This window comes from Falco punctatus (assembly GCF_963210335.1).
Source record: "Falco punctatus genome assembly, chromosome: 6".
Classification (NCBI taxonomy): domain Eukaryota; kingdom Metazoa; phylum Chordata; class Aves; order Falconiformes; family Falconidae; genus Falco; species Falco punctatus.
In genome coordinates, this window is record NC_137585.1 from 43,360,989 (window position 1) to 43,375,592 (window position 14,604).

The 14,604-nt window shown below is 37.4% G+C and overlaps 1 long non-coding RNA gene across 3 annotated transcripts in view; it reads left to right on the forward strand.

Moving 5' to 3' along the window:
* LOC308065429 overlaps nt 1-14,604 on the forward strand; it is a 98,105-nt gene that overhangs the window by 26,707 nt on the left and 56,794 nt on the right. For all 3 annotated transcript variants that reach the window (XR_013928765.1, XR_013928766.1, XR_013928767.1), the window contains exon 1: nt 1-1,773. This exon is cut by the window's left edge and continues 26,707 nt beyond it. This is a non-coding gene — a long non-coding RNA (uncharacterized lncRNA). The remainder of the gene's footprint in view (nt 1,774-14,604) is intronic.

Below are 14,604 nucleotides of genomic sequence, written 5' to 3' on the forward strand. Positions count from 1 at the left end.
TGATCTCTGGCCTAAATCATCTGCATGCCGAAGACTATGTTAGACTAATATGCCACAGGATACTGAAACACTTCACTGATTTCTGCAATAAAACTCAAAAGGATTAATTGTGTAACAATTACTTCAGGTCATTAGATTGCTGTAGCAGGTGCTGTTTTATTTGCAAATTCCAACAAAAAAACTGATTTCCTGTAATATGAGATTGTGAAGATGGGAAAGTTACAATGTCTGGAATATTTCTGCAGCATATGTCAGCTTCTTCATTTCCACGGGCTGGGCAAGAAAGCGAAGAACCCATAGCTGACTGTACTGTACTATTTTAGGGAACAGACAGGAGAAAGTGCTTGCAAATGCTTCTGAGGAGTTTGGTATACAGTTGATTTTACATCTGCTCAAACCTAAATACAGTGCTCTCTTGTTTTAATTCTGGAAGTTAATAAAGTCATTGCTATTGGAGTTAAAGTCAGAATGCCGATGATGAGAGGGAAAGAAGACATGCTTTCACCAAATTTCTCTTTTTTGATATCTGTCTGTATTTATACATGTATGTACAATGCACATCTATGTATTCAAGTGGGCAAATTCCATCTGGTTTCTATTATCTTTGGTACGAAGACATATGTGATGGGATAGCTATATTAATGGAAAATGCATTAGATATTTGCCAACATCATATGCCTGAAACTCAGAAGAAATAACAGAAAGGAAAATATCCTTCCCTGGTTGACCTCCTGTGCTCATCACCATGGTATCTCAATATGTTCATAAAAACACTGATTACAGTGTCTGTTCTCTCTCACACATGGTTCCTTTTTCCTCTTATCCCTTCTCTCCCCATGCAAGAATTAGGGGGTAGAACTGGATTAATTTCTAAATGTTATTACTCTATAATATGGAATGCAGTTTTCTTAGTGAGCCATATCAGAAAAGACAACTTTTTATTTTGAATGTAGAGCAGCTTAGTTCTTGTGAGAACAGGCCCCGTAGTCTTTCAGAGACATATAAGGAAACATGAAATTGGGAAAAAATAAATTTTAAGAAAAGTTTAATCACTGAACCACTAAGAATGACACTGTCCAGTGTCTCTTCTTTGTGTCACATCTTTTAAATCCAAATGAGACTAGTATGTGCACAAAGTGACACGGCAGACAAGTATATTACAGTGTCTTCAGGATATGAGCATCATTGCTCAGTGCCATTAGAAGAGCTAAATCCCAGAGGGGAACCAGATTTGGCAGTGTTGGCTCTCTTATAACCATAATGTCATGGCAGCGTTACAGTATGCTCAGTTCTGAAAACAAACTGGGAAGACCAGTAATTGTCCTTCAGCCAGTATTAGCCACACAGGTCTCTCTCTGAGTTGTGGCAAGCTGAAGTGAATCTGCTTCCAATGTCCCAGATGGTTCTTGTACAATCCCCGTAACTTCTTTCAGTCTCCTATTCCCTTCCCGCTTTTCCTTCCAAAATGCCACTGACTATGAATAATTTAATTTGCCTGCCAGAGTTCTCCATCACTTTCTCCAGCCTTAAGAGAGTAACTTTCTAACACTGTATTTCAATGTCTTCTGGCTGAATATTTTCCATCTGCTTTTTAGATGTGTGAGTGTGGGAGGGGCAGAGGAGGCTGGGATAGCGGGGGTGGTGTCAAGGAACGATGCCAAGACATGCTGCTCTCGCTGAAATGATCTACTGCTTCCTTTCTGTTTCCACAGGGCTTGGTACGCTGCTCTCACTTCCCTTCGGTGTGGCTGCTGTTCCTCACTTCTCCCAGAGGTAAGGATAAAAAGGAAAGAGAAAAAGAAGGTCAGCTCCTCTACAGATAACTTTCAGAATGTGTTGGGATTGGAAAAGTCCATGAAATAAAGCTTTTATCTCATTATTCCAGGCTTTTAATTGCAGCTAGCAATGTAGCTAGCATGAAAAGTATTTGAAGAATGAGCACTGATCTGGGTGGACAGAGGGAGCTGGGCGAGAAGGTGTGCACTTGGAGAAAAAGGAGCTGGACTCTGCCTGTCCCAGATCACTCTGGGCATTGCTCTGTGAACTGGGAGGACAAAGAGTCTTCTGGTTATCACAAAAGGGAAGTGTCACAAAGCAGTAGCTGTTTTGCAAGATGCTATTAATAGGTATAACACATGTTTATTTGCCATGTGGATTTTAGGGGTTCACCTTTACAGTGAAGATACACCTACTATAAGCAGTTTTCTGCTATTTGGGCTGGGAGAAGCTGGTGAATCTCTGATCTTCCTTACCTGTAGACATGTCTTTGGAGTGGTTTTTTGGTATGTTACATAAATAATGGGAAGCTGTAAGAGACATCCTGAAGCAGCCTTTAGGATTGCATTGCAGTACAGTTATGTAATAAGAAGCAGCAACTTGGATTAGCTTGTGGAAGTCAAGAAACATGACAGCAAGCATTATGCTTAACAGGGAACATATTAATGATAGATTAAATAATACAGTATCCTGTTCTAAAAGACTAGTCAGATAGTTTGATGCCTGTGGCTATGCCTGATGTGGTGCAACCCATCACATTCAATCACGGATACTAAGTTCGGCTGTGCAGGGCCTTTATGTAGATGCAGACCTCTTGGAAATCCCACCCACCTTTGCCACGAGTCAAGGAACTAAACTTGTTCTGTGAAGCAATGTTAAATCATGGAAACGGAATGCAAAAGTCTTTGTGCAGCTCTGCTGTTGCTGACACATAGCATGGAAAATGGTTGCTGATTGCCCCATTTCCTTTGAAATCCTGTGCATTTCTTTCTTCTGAGTTCTGCTAAATATAGTGGCATTTCATCCAAGTTATATAGCTTCTCAGTGGATAACTGATTATTAAATATAGTAGTGTTTTATCCAGATGATGTATTTTCTTTAGTAGATAATAACTTTAGCATATCTGTATGACTGACAGGGAATTGGATGAGATTTTCACATTCTTGAAAGTTGTAATGTAAAATTACCTCAGACGTGTTCATGGGATAAAGACATGACTTTTCTTTCTAAGAGTCATTAAGGCTGAATTAACATGTTTTGCTATTGCAAAGTAGCAAATGTAGATGCTGATATCTATTTGTTAATATTATACTGTGGATATTTTAACTTTTTTTCTCCATATTTTTAACTCAGTTTGACAGGTGAATACAGCTGAATAATTAATTTATACTTTGTCAAAGTTAGGAAACAATTTGAATGGCAATTCAGAAGAACATCATGTAATGCTTAAGTTAGATCATTGCTCCATGTACCTTACAGTGTGTACAAGACAAAGGCTGAAATCTACAGCTTTGTTCTGTTTTGCATTAAATTGTAGGGTTCTTTTTTTTCCCTCTTTTTGAGCATATGCCACCAAGCATGCTAATGAACCAGTCAAAGAATCAGCTGTACTAACAGTTAATGAGAATTCAAAGAGATTTATTTGTCTGGCATCATCATTTCAGTGAAGACTCAAAGAGGATTAATTTGATTTATGTCAAAATGGAGGAATCTTTATATAATCTGCAGTCAAACTTTCCTGAATATATTTATGCAGAGTTGCACATTTCTTCAAATTCATGTGTAAAAAGCTATGGGAGAAGAAGACAATGTTTATTTATATGTAAATTATTTGTTTTGCGCAGAAAATATATTTCAGGTTTCAAATGTGTTTATATCTCCTCTTTGCAATGCTGGGGAACTTACAGGATGAAATTCTGAGCTGCTGAAATCACTGAGTTTTATACATGATTTTGGTGAACTCCAGAATTCATCTACAAAAAACTGATGGTCAGGCACAGATGAAAAAAACCTGTACAACATATTTCTCAAGGGCACTCAACCATACCTCAAAGCAACATTTTTTCCAGAATACTTATCACACACACAGAATACACATTAGTGTGCTATCAACATTTCATCTGCTCTTTTTTGGAGGAGCTGCATGACTCACATTTTTCTCATACCCAAGTACAAAACTTGTGCTAATAACGTCATTACAATCCACCAAAACCTCATGTATAACTATATTAAGTATGGAAAAGACAGCTGATTTCAGCACCAGCAGGATTTGTAAGCACAGCACTGCTCCTAAACCCCATACCATTACCATTTCCAGGAACTGTGCATGGCATCTTGAAGTGGGTTTTCATATACCGTTTCCACAGACCTTCACGCACTACTGCTTTCACACAATGACCCCATATCATGCATGAAGATACTGTGAGTCACAGAGGGCTTTAACACAAAAAGCCTTGTGTTGAGCAATTTTCTTCACATACACATTGAAATTCAAATTATTCATGAGTAACTATACTTTTGTTAGACAAGTTGTGCTAGCTAAATTCCAAATTCACAAGATTATTCATGCATGGCCAGAAAAGAAAGAAACTGTAGCATGCAGTATTAAATGACCTGGCCAGCTCTTACATTGTCCTTCACTCTTTTTTAAATTTCTTTGTCTAGTAGGGCTTTTTAAGCAATGGGGAGAAGTACTTGTGATGCACACAAATGCAATCCTTTGACCTGCTTTTTCCAAGGTTTTAGGTGAGGTTATTATTGGCAGTGGACATTAATCCAAGACCAGCTATAAGAAGCAAAAGCATTTTACTTGATCCAAATGGCTACTGGTAACTGATAGTAACATTCAGAATAAGCAAAACTTCCAACTGACATATGTTTAGGCATATAATGTAAGGGAAAAAGGATATCTAGTCTCATTTTGCATATAATGTGAGGGAAAAAGTAGAGCTAGTCTTTTTTTGCACCAAAATGTCCCTTACCCGCTGACACACAGACTCTATTTCACTTCAGTATTCTTTCATGCTCAGTAGTGGCATTTGTTAAAACGTTTTCTCTCTGAAAGGATTCTCACGGCCTCTGGCTGTGGCCAGTGTTCTCTGTCAGACACCATGTTCAGCACATATTAATAATGTTATGCTTCAGTGATAAGGACTTAATGTCATGTACTGTCCAACCTACTGTATGGATCATGCACATAACTGTGTAGACATTGAGAATGAAATCTTAGCCTTGGCATTGCCTAGAAAAAGTAAAGTAGGAAAAATCTCTTTGATACATACCTTAATTTTAAATAGTCACATGTATTTACTTACTATACTAATGGAATACAGATGTGCAGAGTGATGCAATATTTTTGGCCAGGGAAATCTGAAAAAGAGTAACCATGTGGGAAGGATACAAGGTTAGTCTAATGCGGCTCCCATGGGCATCAAGACATTCTGTGACTGGTATCAGTTGGAGCAAACTCTGTGGAGCTCTGGCCGCTGCAGAATTTAACAAGAAATTTCTGCAGGGGAAAAAAAAATAATAATAATAAAAAAAAAGAGGTTTGTTTGACAGAAGCAGTAAAATCTGCTTTTCCCTAAACCAGACTTTAATATGAAAAATGATGCTAGAAGTTTCAGTTAGTCTGGCAGGGTGGAAGAAGTCTGGCTTTCCATGGATCTGTGTTCTCTGATTTTCATCTCTTACTCACCCACTTTTGTATTCCTATCCTCTATATTCTGTGTACCACATTTTCCTTAGGTCTTTCTCCCACAGACAAGCCTCTTTTCTGATACCTCTGCCTCTTCAATGTCCCAAGGCTCCTGAACCAGTGTTTTGCAACTGGTGATGCTTGGGCCACTAGTAGTCCACAGAACTCCAGGTGGCTGCCAATAAGAAAACTGAAAAAATACCCAAAGACTTTTACATGTGCAAGCAAATGATCACAGAAAATTGGGGAAACAGAAGCAGTTAATTAAAATTCAGAGCTGATATTAGTTTTAGTTTATTGATAAATGAAAAGAAGTAAAAAGATGTTCTTTGGCTGTCCTGCAGAAGAGGAAGATATTTTTTGAAATGGGTAAGCAATCCTAGAAATAAAACTATCTAAGAAATAATATCTTAACCATATGTATTTCTTGCCATGTCCTTTACCTGTCATGTTAGGCCAGAGCATCACTTGCTGTGGCAGGTTTAGACCTACCTATGAACTGGCTGACTCATCTCTTGATGGAAACTGATGGGTGCTTCAGCAGGGCAAGTCCACCCCTAAGCCTCACTGGTAACAATCCAGGTGCCTCTCTCCTTCCTAGCCAACAGTCTTTACAAAATATACAGGAAGATGATATTGTTGAGACGTCTACTTTTTTGTCATATCTCGTTGTAACTGGCTAACTGATTAGACATTTATTAGTTGGTACTGACAGGTGAATTCAAAGACCTTGATCACTAAAAAACCCAGCTGAAAATAGAAGGATTATAGCAATGTTCTAGGTGGCAGTTTCAGTATGATCTTAATTAGCGGGTCACATTGGTGCATAGCATATACAAACTAAGCAATCAGGTCCTTTTAATGACATTTGACAGGAAAGAAGAATACATTTATTTACACTGAAACAGGAAAACTTAAAATTTGCACAGAGTAGTTAATGAGTTAGTCTAAATATTGTCTGCTACTGCAAAATGCAGGTTCTGTGTTCAGTCAGTTGTGCTATGATAACTCCGTTACGTAAAGTCAGGTCATGTGAATGTAATGCCATTTAATGGGATAGGTTATAAAGACAGCTCTGAACAAAAAATCCATTACGATTTCCCATGCTTGCCTTGACTAGGGATTAAAACTTTGTAGTGGCCTGCATTATCTTAGCTCCGAACATATGGTGACATTGTATTCCCTGTTAAAAGAATGCATTTACTTTTCTTTGATCTAGAACGTAATTCTAAACAGCAGTTACCTATACTGTCTTATGCTGTAATGTGTATATACTACAGGTATAGCAAAGTTAATTTTAATCTATACAGCCTACAGTCATTGGGATGGCAGCAGTATGGGGCTCAGCGCAAACTAACCTTACAATTATTTGCTTTGCTTTTTTGGCTTTTCATCTCTCATTGAACCTAACACTTCCTCTGTCTCCTGTACCTGAATCAGCCAGTATAATGCTAGCTCAGGATAGTTCCTGTTCCACGCAGTGCAACAGCACTGTAATCAGTAAAATAAAGGAGTGAAAGGGCCCAAAATTTTGTGCCTTATCCTGCTGGAGAACAGTTACGTATGGAGAATAATATCTTCACAAATCACACCAGTTAACAAAAGGATTTCCCTTTTATTCCTGTTGTCTTACTACTGTGTGATAGAAGTGGCAGATTCCCTTCACACATGCCATCCATGCTTCCAAATATGAGATCCGTGTCCTACAAGACAAAAAACCCCCAACCATGTTACATAAATGAGATCATACCCTCCATAGAGTGACCTAGAAGAATCACTTCAGTTTTCAGAAGCTTCATTAAAAAGCTTTCTTTCTCTTCATGGGGGAAAGAGGAAAAGAATAAACATTGCACAGAAAAAGAAACATTGGACTGTATTAGAGACCTTGGGTTTTTTGAGGCAATTTACCCAGAAAGACATCAGGCACAGAATTTTTCTCCAAACCTTTTGGAAAACAGATGACCCAAAAATAACTAAGCCATCATAATAAAAGCAAAGCTCTTAAATCAGCCATGAGCCTGAGCTTTTCCAGTGGCTATTCACAACAGAACTTTGAATATTTTTTCAATGATGTGCAATGAAAGGAGTTATGTCCTTCTCTAAAAATGTACTCTGTTTTATAAAATATTTAACATGTATAAGTAAACATGTACAAGTAAACTGTAGAAAGAATAATATATTAACTACTAGGAGGGAACACCATCCACTTAACTTAACTTCCTTTTAACATATACTGAGCCCTAATGTGTTATATTTATAATCTGTTCTTTTTCTAGAAGCAAAAATGAGACTTGAGTAGCATTTTGGATGTGGAGATTTGGTAAACAAATTAGCTGTAAAGCTTCCCACATAATAATATTCCTTTGACTTTCAGACTTTGGCCTCACTTTTAAAAAGCATATGCTGCACATGGAAGTACTTCATAGCTCTTTGAAAGTGAAATGAAAGTATATTTTAAGATTTAAAAATGTCAGGATATTCTTTCCTGATTTTTCTATTTCCTAAATTAATGAGAAGGGAAAGATTCACAGCTGCAACTGTCATAGTGCCAGGACAGTGACTGAGAGTGTGTGGGTTTTTTCCCTTTTCCCCCCTTTCTTCCTTTTGCTAAGTTTAATGGAAAGCATTGTATAAATAATGCCTGGCAATAGGATAATAAATATGTAATATCAACCCTCAGATACTGGGCAATTTCTCTAAGGACACTAGAAAACAACTTAAATCACAGTTTACCAGTACTGCGTTTACAAGGAATGCATTACCCAGGACTCCAGGACTTCTGGTGATGCCTGTGGGTTTCAGGACAATGCTTACACTCCACTCCCACTTTACTCCACATATGGCTGGGAAACTTAGTCTGAAGAAAAAGTGTAATTCACTTGTTCCAAGTGGTGCTACATTCTCTCATGTCTGGTTAGTATCTTTTGCTCAAAAACACAAAGATAACCCCACTAATATTAAGTTACAAAATACTCCTTCTGCCCTCAGCCCTACAGCCAGACCACAGGAACAAGGCAGGCATTTATTTATTTTGCTTTCATCTGAGATCTGCTTTCTAGGATCATCTGGAGCCCTGTTTAACAAAATCTGGGTTATTTTCAGGGCCTTAGGTGACTGGTGGTGGTCTCGCTTTCTTGAACTCCGTTAGAGGGCAGGGTAACTTGGGCATTTGGTCTTCTGCTACAGGCTTTAACTTTGGCAGGGAGGGTGGGCAGCAGCTCCTTGGATCTGGTATCTTATGCTGCAGCTGCCAGCAATTATGGGCAGCCAGGTCTGACAGTCTTGGTGTTCCCATATAGTCTTAATGTTTTTGTATACTCTTGATTCAGAAAGACAGGGTGGTACAAACACAGGCAATGGGAAAAAGTAACATTAAGAAGCCAAACTTCCCTGTCCCCTTCTTTCCACTTGCCCTGTAGGCCACATTCAACTGTGATTTCTATAGCAGCAGTGAAGAAATTGTATGCTAATTTCTAAACATTTCCTGGAGCAAGAAAATGAACAAGCTACAGATATGAATTGCATAACCAGTACATGTCAGTTTATAAAGTGAAAAAACCCAAAGCAACCCAGATTAACATTATTAAAATTCAGTTTGTCTTTTTTCCTCTTTGTTCTTCACCAGAGGCAGTAAAAGTCACTTTTTCTGCAAGATCCCACTCAGTCAGTCCCAGATGGCAACTTTGGTTTCATTGCAATCAATGACAGCATCTTCACCAAGCTTGCACAAAAAACAAATTAGAGTTTTTCAAATTAGTAAGTGGTAAGAAGACAGCTCAAGATTACTCTCATGAAGTAGCAGTGTTACCCCATGCAAAAACTTTAGAGCTATTATTTGACCTTGTTCTAGAAAAGAGAAAGGGTAGCGCTCAAGGGTCAGCCTAAAGAGTGCCTCCAGGCTGGTGAACTTCTATGATGTCTCCTCCTGTCTATGCATCTGTTTTTCCTCTAGGAAAATCTGGACTAGATTATCTAAAGCAATTATTGTATTTGAAACTGGTTTACTAGATTTTGATTAAAAAAGGGAAAACAAACAAACAAACAAAAAAAGAACATTTTCTGCCCATGTCTTTTCTTAGCTTTGGTGATGTGCAATAGTGAGGGTTTTTTTAAATCCTATTCTGTTGCTGCTTGTTTCTACTGTGACATTAACAGTTTAAGACTGCTTTCATCTCTCCTTCTTTTCTTGCTCTATAATACATACAGAGGTCCTGGCACAAGCTATCATATACACTTCCTACTACTGATTTTTGTGTTTCTGTAACATGCAAATGAACAGTAATATAGTATAAAGTTCAGCTCAGATCTCCTAACATTTGGCTGCTCATAGTTTCCCATCTCCAGACAAGGAAAAAATACATAATATAACTTCTTTCTGTGGGGAATAACAGTCACTTGTCAGAACAGTCCAATTTTTTTAAAGCAGCTCCTGGGAAATTTCCTACTATTTATTTTCACCAGTTTTGGCAATATTAAGAACATTAGCGCATGTGTGATACTAGCTGTACTAGTGTGTTCAAAAGGTGGTGCGGTATGCTCTGAGTCACTTTGAGAAAAGAAGACATCCTTTGTCAGAAGCATCAATACTGGCCAGAGATTAATTCCTCAAAATGGACCTTCAGTTGTCACCAGGTCCAGTTAGCTACAGTTTTTGTTATTTAGCTTGTAATCAGATGTAATTACAAACATGGAAACCAATCACTCACCTTCATTCTTTCCACATTTTGTTTGCTTGAAACAGTTTCTAAAAATTTCTATGAGAAGTACATCCCTTCTTGGTCTCAGTCTTCAGCCAAATTACAAATTTTTTAAAGAGTGTCTGGTGATATTCTTCCCAATAGAAAGTACATTGTGAACATTCAATAAAAAGCAGAGTGTTAATGTTCACATTTGGTTGTCTGATGGTTTAGCACTCTTTTGTTTCTGAGATGCTTTTCTGATTTTCTTCATTCTTTGCTATTCAGTGAATCTTTTATTCTCCCTCCTGGTTGCTTTTGTTTTGCAGGGGATTTTTTGGTTTGTTTTGTTGGATTGGTTTTTTTTTCCTTCCCTCAAAATATAAATTGGTCACATTGCATAGTCCATATTTACATTGTTCATTTATCTTCCATCTAATAGTCTATTGTTTCTGTTGCTTTCTAATGGGTCCCAAATATGGTACTTGTAGGAGGTGTAATTCTTGATTCACTTTAGTGGGTTTACACACTTTTACAAATTTAGCTTAGATGACCAAAATATTTTTATTCATTGAAAAATACTGTGGTATGTGTGTATACTTATTTCAGTGTAACTAGCAACCTTTACTCAAATATAATGAGCAAACAAAAATCACAAAGCAAAAACTTTTTCCAATAATAAACAAAATGTGGAAAGAATGAAAGTGAAAGATTGGTTTCTATGTTTGTAAATATAGTCTGAAACATACAACTACAGTAGTTATGGTTACCATAAGGGAACTCCATAGCAAAAAAACAAAAGCACTGGCAATGTCATTAGGCAGTTTAAATACATTTTTAGCAAAACAAAATATGCTTTATGTATTGGGAATTTTAAAATTTATTTTTAAAGCAAACTCTTTGTGTCCAAACCTTGAAGATTATTGCATATTATTACATTGTATAAAATTATGTAAGCTTTATTAAAATTCAAAAAAAGTAGGATGTCACATTATACACATGAAGATATTTTGCTTAAACATTTTGCTAATCTTTTAATTTTTGTCAATAATTTGTTCCTTTTGGTCTACACTACTCACTTATGTAAGTACAGCCATTGATGCCAACAGTACGATTTCAAGATTGTCAGTATATCCAACTACTTGTCCCTGGTCTAGCTTCTGTAGCTGTAGTCTACCTTTAAAAACATTCGCCTAGAAAGACAAAATTAATTTTATTTTTAGAAATCACAAAATTCCGTATGTGTTTACAAAATGGGGATACCCATCAGTCTCTGCAGCCCTGCTAAATAGGTAATGCACACTGTCACCACAGACTACAAATACTATCTAGGAATTGCTCCTTAACCACAGTGTGACAGTGAAAACTCGGAGAGCTAATGTGCCCCATTTGGGAAGGCCACTTAAACTACTAACGTCCAGGACTCTAATGAGCAATAAATGTGCTTCAGATATAGGCCATTAAAACTTCATGAGTATCCCGTACTAGTATGCCATCTCACAAACATTCCTGTCTATATGGAGAGAAACAGAGAGACCTGCTTATTGTGGCAAACCTGTTTAATAGCTGTATGTAAGTAAACTTACTTGGTTATTTATAAAACTATATAAGGTTTCTAAACTATATTTGTATCTCTTCCTCTCAGCAACCATGCCTTCTGCTATTTTGAGGTGATAATTGATATCCAAATAATCTTATTTGCTATATACAGCTCATCTTTATTTTTGGTCTCCTATAACTAATGCCTGTGGGTCTTGTCAGTTTGACCTTGAAAAGACCTTCTATTTGTCACATAGGATAATACAGATCTAAGACATCAATGATGGTAGGCATGATAGGCTTATGAAAGTGTAACAGAAGGCACCAGTCATGGACAGGTCATGAATTTCAATTGAAGTCTTCCTATTATAAATGAGGTGGAAAAGTGGACAGCATGTTTCCTGTGATTGGACAAAAAATCAGGATATTCATATTCTAACTCTTCCACCAGCTTCCTGCAACATGTGGCTCTGGAAATGGGCTGCAGATTTTCATTTTTCAGTCCTAAATTTGGACAGAGAATGAAATTAATCTCACCTAACTTTAGACCACTCCAGTGGAGATGCCAGTAACTCTTTACAGTCTCATAGACATAGAGTTACCATAGGGTGAGACTCACATACTTTGTATGAGATGAGAATTCACTGATTATTCAACTTACAGGTATCTTCATGAGATTGGAGGAATTCTAGTTTTAAACCCCAATGTTCACATGCAAATCATCCTCACCATCAGCTGAAGCTAATGGAAGTTGCAGACATTCAGCACTGCTGAAAACCAGAGTCCATTTGTGATGCACGTAATTTGTAGTTGCTCTTCTATTGCCATGGTTTGAAAAGCACTCTCATCTCTTACCAGAAACATGTTAAGGAAGGTAATGATGAAAATACATCTTCAGATCTGAACTGAGCCACAAAACTGTTTCAATAGTTAATAAACTCTGTAATCATTTTGTCACCTCAAGTGTATTCATGCCTCCTGAGAGGCGGTCATATTCCACACAGTGATGCAATCCATAGAAGAGTCTACAAATAAAGTTAATAATGAACTAACTCTTACAATTTCTTCAATTTTAAATACAAATACTAATTTATCTGTACAAGTACAGGAATGCATTCAAGTTTGTTTTAAATGCTGGCCTTCTTTAGCTGCTGAGGTTGATTCAGAAAAAGAATTCTGTCTGAAAAACAAACGCGGCACAACATACAAAGTGTTTTACTGGGAGGTTTTACAGATCTACCCATTTTACAAGTTCCTTTTTCTCTAGTACAGTAGTTTGTTAAGTCATAAAATGAAATACCAGACAGTCTTTTCAAAAGCGAGACTTATGTTTCCTTTTATCAAAGCAATAGAAGTCGAATGTATGTGTGGATGTATGGTAGAAAGTACTCTGCATGTACGTACAGGATAGAAAAAAGGCATGGAAACAGTTTTGGCTCCATGTTCCAGATAGGTCTATTTTATCTGATAAAGGTTTTGTGAGAGGTTTAAGGAAGGGTTAAGATTGATCATAGACTGCTTTGGGGGAAGGGGAAAAGGGAAAAGTGGACCCAAGGCGAGGCCCAATATGACTCAGCTGTGCCATGACTTGATGGACATGGCACAAACTGAAGCAAAGCAAAACTTCCTCTCCTGAACCTCTGGAAAGTGATAGTTTTCCTGCATGATGAGATTATGCCTTGAATGTAACAAGGATCTCCTGATATCAGGAGGAAATGGATGACACCTCACTGCTCATTTGAAGGATGGTTTACCATGGTGCTCTGTGGTTATGTTCCACATCTAATGAAAGAAAAAGACTGAGGAGATTGGAACAGAGCTTGAGGTTTGAGGTACTAAGATGGCTAGAGAGCAAGAAACCTAAATACCTCAGCTCTGTGCAGACTGATTGCATGATACTGTTCTTTAGCATAACCCATGGAAATAAGAAATGAAAACTCACTCATTCATTTTGCTTTGCAAAAGAAAAAAATGTACTCAGCTTACTCTGTTGCTGTCACAGATGTACGTTTTGAATAGGCTATCCTGGACTAATTCCAATAGACTAGATCATGTTGCTAATATCTGTGTGAATGTGTGGATGCTTAAATATTAAGAGTCATTTCTTTCCGTAATAACAAGTAGTAGCTGGTTTGATTTCACAGGACAGAAATACTGCTGAAGCCTGTTGCAGAATCGCATTATATTGGATTGGGAAAAGCACACACAAGTATTGAAATGGCTGCTTCAATGGAGTAGATGCTAGTGAGCTGTAAGATCTTTTCCTTTATCAGTTTTGCCAGCCAAACTTTTTGTGCAACAAAGGGAAAAACTAAAATATAAGTGAAAATCAGGCTTGAAAACAGAACTTCACCTGCTTGACCATGAATTCCATACAAGGAAAAACTTTTTCACTGTGAGCATAGTAATATATTTGAAGAAGCAACCCAGAGAATCCCTATCTATGGGAATATTCAAAACTCAGCAGGTCTCTGAACAACCTGGTTTAACTGGACTGCTTCAAGCAGGGGTTGGATTGGTTGTGAACCAGATGTCCTTTCCAACCTAATTTATTCTATCATCAGAGAGGTTGGGGACTGATTGCACACATAAGGCCAAAATACCAACTTTACTGTTAAAACCAGAGTGAAGAGCAAGAGAGATATCTGCACTCAGAATATATCATGGAACAAGGAGGTTATTTTCTAAAAGATTTTCCAAACAGCTGTGCAAAAAATAGTTAAAAATACTTGCCTTGAGGTCAAATTTCATTTTTCCACTTAAAGTTTCTGATGCATTCACTATTGACTTAAAGTTAGAATTACACCAATAATTAAATAAAATATACCTAAGTTGATTTGGTGCTCAACTTTTAAGCTCAAGTTAGGTGAGAAAGCACCAGTCTTTACAGCTGCCTCTGTTTTTTTCCCCATGTAG